This window comes from Lathyrus oleraceus, chromosome 1, assembly GCF_024323335.1.
Source record: "Lathyrus oleraceus cultivar Zhongwan6 chromosome 1, CAAS_Psat_ZW6_1.0, whole genome shotgun sequence".
Lineage (NCBI taxonomy): Eukaryota > Viridiplantae > Streptophyta > Magnoliopsida > Fabales > Fabaceae > Lathyrus > Lathyrus oleraceus.
In genome coordinates this window covers 305,497,525-305,503,699 of record NC_066579.1, presented here as the reverse complement: position 1 = coordinate 305,503,699, position 6,175 = coordinate 305,497,525, and positions in this window count along the sequence as shown.

The following is a 6,175-nucleotide window of genomic DNA, read 5'->3' as shown; positions in this document are numbered from 1 at the left end:
GTCTAAAAATAACAGTACCAACAGTGCTAGCAGTGTTAGGACTGACAGTGTATATTAAAGAACTCAAAAACTCAGTTGTCAGTCGCTCATAGGTAGGTTCCTGATTAATGAAAATATTATGCAAGCCTAGAAATTCTAATAAATTAAAAACACTATGATAAATACCCAAAGCATACAGACAGTTATCGTCGACGTACCTAGTCGAGAGAATTTCTCGACTTTGAAGCCTCTGAATAATTTTCCGTTGCCTTTCGCCCGGTCTTCCATCACGAAGAAGAAATCCGTTGAACTCCATTGTTGAATGCTCCTTAGGTAGTGAAAATGGTAGAAAAAGTGGTTTATGAGGGAATGATAAAGTTTTGATTTTTTTGGGTTTTTTGATGGATGAAAATGGAAATGGATGTTGGATATGTTTTATGGATGGTGGGTATTTTGGAAATGAGGGAGCTTTAATGGGGTTCAAGGAGGATTTGGAAGGTTGGAAAAATGGGTTTTTGGTGAAGAAAGGGATGAAAATGGTGGAAATGGGGATTCAGCCCCGTACTTGTTGTTGGTACGGTGTGGCGCCCGCCACAGGGCCTATGGCGCCCGCCACAAGGCCAATTCCTGGGCCTTGTGGTTTTGGATCCCCCTTTTGGGCCTTCTTGCACCTTTGTCTTCCGGGGGGTCTGAATAGCGTTTTCTTCTTCTTTTCAAGGCTTGAGGCTTGCATATTTTTTGTAAAGACAAAAATGAAAATATTTTTGTCTTATATTTTTTTTTCTTTGCACGACAAAAAATAAAATAATTAAAGAAACAAAAGAAAAAGAAAAAGTTAACATTAGTGCATAATATGTATATATATAAGAAATTCAGAGTGCATGAAAATATAAAAGCTGCAGTAAAGTAAAATATGTCTGGAAATGCGATAAATAAAATACTAGGGTAATGCTGTCAGGGTAGAATGAGTCATGTGGTAGGCGTCTTTTCCTGGCTTGATCCACGAAACTCAGCTATCTCCCTCCGAAGCTCTTCAATCTCCTGATGTAGAGCATCGGTCTCTGAGGCATGAGTGAGATCAGAAACCTGCATCTGTAACTCTAAGTCTGCCACTTCCTGCTTGAGCAGGGCAGTCTCCTTACGGAGCTCATAAATCTGTGTTTGTAGGTCAGGTGGCTGCAGAGACAAATTGTTAGACATAACAGTGATCTGGGGAGTAAGAGGTGTAGGAGTGTACTCAGCGGCGGGAGGCGATTTCGGCTCTTCGACAGTCTCTCCATAACCCTCTAGAGCATAACTCCAATTTTCAGGATCATGGACACTGGTCATCAGCTGATCTGGTAATGTGAAATAGTGTATCGCTTCGCCGTCGATCAGCAGTCTAAACATGTTGGGCTCAAAAGAAACCCTCCTCATCAGTCCTCTATCAAGACAAAAATCAATATCCAGGGTGGTGTAGAAGCAGAAGGTCCTGAGGTGCAATAACTTGCGAGACAGACCCAATGCAGTAGCAATCTGTGTAACAATCCCACCGACATGGATGATGCCTACGGATGATCTGGCAACACTAGCCAAGCCCTTTAACAGAAAGTTGCCACAAGCAACAGGGCGAGACTGAGTCGCACAAAACAGTAGGAAAATCTCCTCTTCACTTAGCAGTGTCTCTGTATCTGGAAAACCTAGGAAAGAATGTGCTAGAATCATCTGGAAGTACCTCAATGCAGGGTTGTGGATTACCTGAGAAAACTGGGTAGAAGGATCTTGGCTCCCTCCGCCGGATATTTTAGTCCAAAACTTTTCCACTTCTCTGCTCATAAAATACCCCATCGGTGTATCTGGAATAGCATCAGGAGTAGTCTGGAAACCTAGCAAATCACCAAACTCCTTGTGAGAGAATGAGTAGTCAATCCCGAACAACCTGAAAACAGCGAGTCCATCGGGTCCAGCCCAGGGGTCATAATGAAACGAGCTGAGGAACTCAAGAGTCAAGTTCCTATAAGTGTTGTTCCTGTAGTCAAACTGTTCCCACTGGAGTTGATGGCATAAAAATCTGACGCTTGGCTCTATCCCCAAGGCATCCATGCAGTCATGGTCAGGGTACCTGGTAGGAGCCATAGGGCGTCTCATGTGAACATAGTAACGCTCTCTCTGTGCATCATCTCTAAAGGCCACGTGCATGTCATCAGGGTTCTGCATTCTGTACAAGGTTAGCAAACAAGTCCTGAAAGCACATAAAACATTCAATCGTTAGTCCTGACATAATAATAATAATATAAACAAAATAAAGTAAAAGTAAAAAATAAAAAGTACAAAAAATAAGAAAAACCATGGGTTGCCTCCCATGCAGCGCTTGTTTAACGTCATTAGCTCGACGACCGATATTTAAACATCATTGGAAGGATATGGTGGATCACTCAGAGTATGGCAGGTGTATGTTGTCGGGATGTCACCTCCTTCGTAGGGCTTCAACCTCTGTCCATTGACGATGAACGGTTTACATGTCTGGTTCTTGATTTCAATAGCACCGGATCTCAGGATCTTAGATACTTCGAAAGGGCCAGTCCATCTCGAACGGAGTTTACCTGGAAAAAGTCGTAACCTAGAATCGAACAGGAGAACAGGATCGCCTATTTTGAAGTCTCTTCTTATGATTCTTTTGTCATGCCAAGCTTTTGTTCTTTCTTTGTATATGATGGCATTTTCGTAGGCAGATTGTCTGAGCTCTTCTAATTTGTGGATGTCAAGGATACGTTTCTCACCAGCTGTCAAGTAATCCAAATTCAAAGTTTTGATGGCCCAATAGGCCTTATGTTCCAATTCAAAAGGTAAGTGACATGATTTTCCATAGACCAGTTGATAAGGGGTTGTTCCTATAGGAGTTTTGAAAGCGGTTCTATAGGCCCATAATGCTTCTTGAAGTTTCTGTGACCAATCCTTTCTAGATATAGAGACAGTCTTCTCGAGGATTTGTTTTATCTCCCTATTAGATACTTCCACTTGTCCATTGGTCTGTGGGTGGTATGGTGTTGCTACTCTATGCTTAACTCCATACTTGCTTAAAAGTTTATCAAATATTCTCGATATGAAGTGCGATCCTCCATCGCTTATGACTAAACGGGGTGTTCCAAACCTGGGAAATATATAATTTTTGAATAATTTGATGACTACTCTGGTGTCGTTTGTGGGTGTGGCGATAGCTTCAATCCATTTAGACACGTAGTCAACAGCTACTAAGATGTACTGATTTCCAAAAGATGGTGGGAACGGTCCCATAAAGTCTATACCCCATACGTCGAAGAGTTCTACTTCTTGGATATTTCTTAACGGCATTTCATTACGTCTTGAAATATTTCCTGTGCGTTGGCATCTATCACACTTGACAATGAAAGCATGGACATCACGCCACATAGTAGGCCAGAATAGGCCAGCTTGAAGAATCTTGGCGTAGGTCTTAGATGTGCTTGCATGTCCACCATAGGGTGCAGAGTGACAATGCTCAATTATATTATTTACCTCTTCTTCTGGAACACAACGGCGGAAAATGCCATCTTTACCTCTTTGAAAAGAAATGGTTCGTCCCAATAGAAGTTTCTCACATCACTATAGAACTTCTTCTTCCGGTGGTAGTTTAGATCAGGGGGTATGATGTCAGCGGCTAGATAATTAACAAAGTCTGCATACCAAGGTACATCACTTATGGCTAAGGATTTTTGAAAATACTCATGAGGGTCTGGGTTATCTTCTTCAATGGTTTCTAGTTGGGCTATCAGTCTATCATAGGCAAAATCGTCATTTATGGGAACTGGATCAGGTTTCAGGTATTCTAGCCTAGATAGGTGATCAGCTACCACATTATCAGTGCCTTTCTTATCACGGATATCCAAATCAAACTCTTGCAGTAATAGAATCCATCGAAGTAACCTAGGCTTGGCATCCTTTTTGCTTAGTAAGTAACGAATGGCAGCATGGTCGGTATAAACTATAATCTTGGCTCCTACTAGATAAGATCTAAATTTGTCTATTGCAAAAACTACAGCTAGGAGCTCTTTTTCGGTTGTTGCGTAATTGAGCTGTGCAGCGTCTAGGGTTCTACTGGCATAATAAATCACATGTAACTTCTTATCTTTTCTCTGACCTAGAACGGCTCCAACAGCGTAATCACTGGCGTCACACATTATCTCAAACGGTTCTGACCAATCAGGGGGTTTCATTATAGGTGCTGAAGTCAGAGCTTCCTTCAGAAGATTAAATGCTTCAGTACATTTTTCATCGAAGATAAATTCAGCATCTTTCATTAAAAGACCAGTTAAGGGCTTTGTTATTTTGGAGAAATCTTTGATGAAACGTCGGTAAAATCCGGCATGTCCAAGAAAACTTCTTATCTCCCTGATAGTCTTCGGCGGTTTTAGATTCTCTATGACTTCTATTTTTGCTTTATCTACCTCTATACCTTTTTCGGAAACTATATGTCCTAAAACAATCCCTTCGGTGACCATGAAATGACATTTTTCCCAATTTAGCACAAGGTTTACCTCCACACATCTCTCCAGGATTTTCTCAAGGTTGACAAGACAATTTTTGAAATCTGATCCACAAACTGAGAAATCGTCCATAAATACTTCCATAATTCCATCTAAATAATCAGCAAAGATAGACATCATGCAGCGTTGGAAAGTTGCAGGAGCATTACAAAGTCCAAAAGGCATTCTTCTATAGGCAAAAGTTCCAACTGGGCATGTAAAGGTAGTTTTTTCTTGATCTTCGGGGTGAATAGGTATTTGGAAGAATCCTGAATATCCATCTAAATAACAAAAGTAAGAGTGTCTGGCTAGGCGCTCCAACATTTGATCTATGAATGGTAATGGGAAATGGTCCTTCCTAGTTGCTTTATTTAATTTTCTATAATCTATGCACATACGCCAACCTCCATCGGTTCTTTTTGCTACAGGTTCGCCCTTCTCGTTTTGCACGACTGTGATGCCTCCCTTTTTGGGTACTACATGCACAGGACTCACCCATTTACTGTCCGAGATCTGATATATTATACCTGCCTCTAGTAACTTAAGAACTTCAGTCTTAACTACCGCACTCATTATAGGATTTATTCTACGTTGGTGTTCTCTGGAAGGTTTTGAATCTTCTTCAAGCAAAATCCGATGCATGCATACGGATGGGCTTATTCCTTTTAGATCAGAGATCTTATATCCTAAGGCTGAGGGGTACCTACGTAAAACTTCTAATAATTGATCGGTTTCTTTTTGGTTTAAGGTAGCACTGACTATAACTGGACGATTCATATCTTCATCCAGAAATTCATATCTCAGGTTTTTAGGCAGTTCCTTAAGTTTTACGGTCGGTTTCATAGGGCAAGGCATAGGATCTGGGGTAAGAGATAAACATTCGTGAAGGTTATCATCAATGTAGGGTGTTTTATAATTGTCATCTTCCAAAATAAGGGTTGATGGCAATTTTATAGATTTATTTTCTTCTTCTTGTTCTAATTCCCTAATGCATTCTTCGATGATATATAAGGCATAACAAGAATCTCCTATCACAGGTGCCATAAGAAATTTTGACAATATAAATTCTATCTTCTCTTCACCTACCTCAAAAGTTAGTTTTCCTTTTTTAACATCTATTACGGCTCCAGCAGTCGATAAGAACGGTCTACCTAGGAGGATTGGTATGTCGTCATCTTCTTTAATGTCCATGACAACAAAATCAGTAGGTATAAACAACTGACCTACCCTAACAGGGACGTCTTCAAGTATGCCTATAGGGTATTTAACGGATCTATCGGCTAATTGAAGCGACATCTTAGTAGGTTGTAATTCTCCTAAGTTTAATCTCTCACAAACTGCTAAAGGCATTAAGCTCACACTAGCTCCTAAGTCTAGAAAAGCTTTTTCGATGACATGATTCCCTAAAATACAAGGAATGGAAAAATTTCCGGGATCTTTATCTTTCTTTGCTAACCTATCTTCGGAAATAGAATTACATTCCACGGGTTTCGGATCTTCAAGTCTACGTTTATTCGTAAGTATGTCTTTGAGAAACTTAGCATAAGAAGGTATTTGGGTGATGGCTTCTGTAAAGGGGATTTCTACGTGAAGTTTTTCTATAACCTTAACGAATTTTTGATATTGATTATCGATTTGGGTTTTCTTTAATCTTTGAGGGTATGGTATTGGTGGTT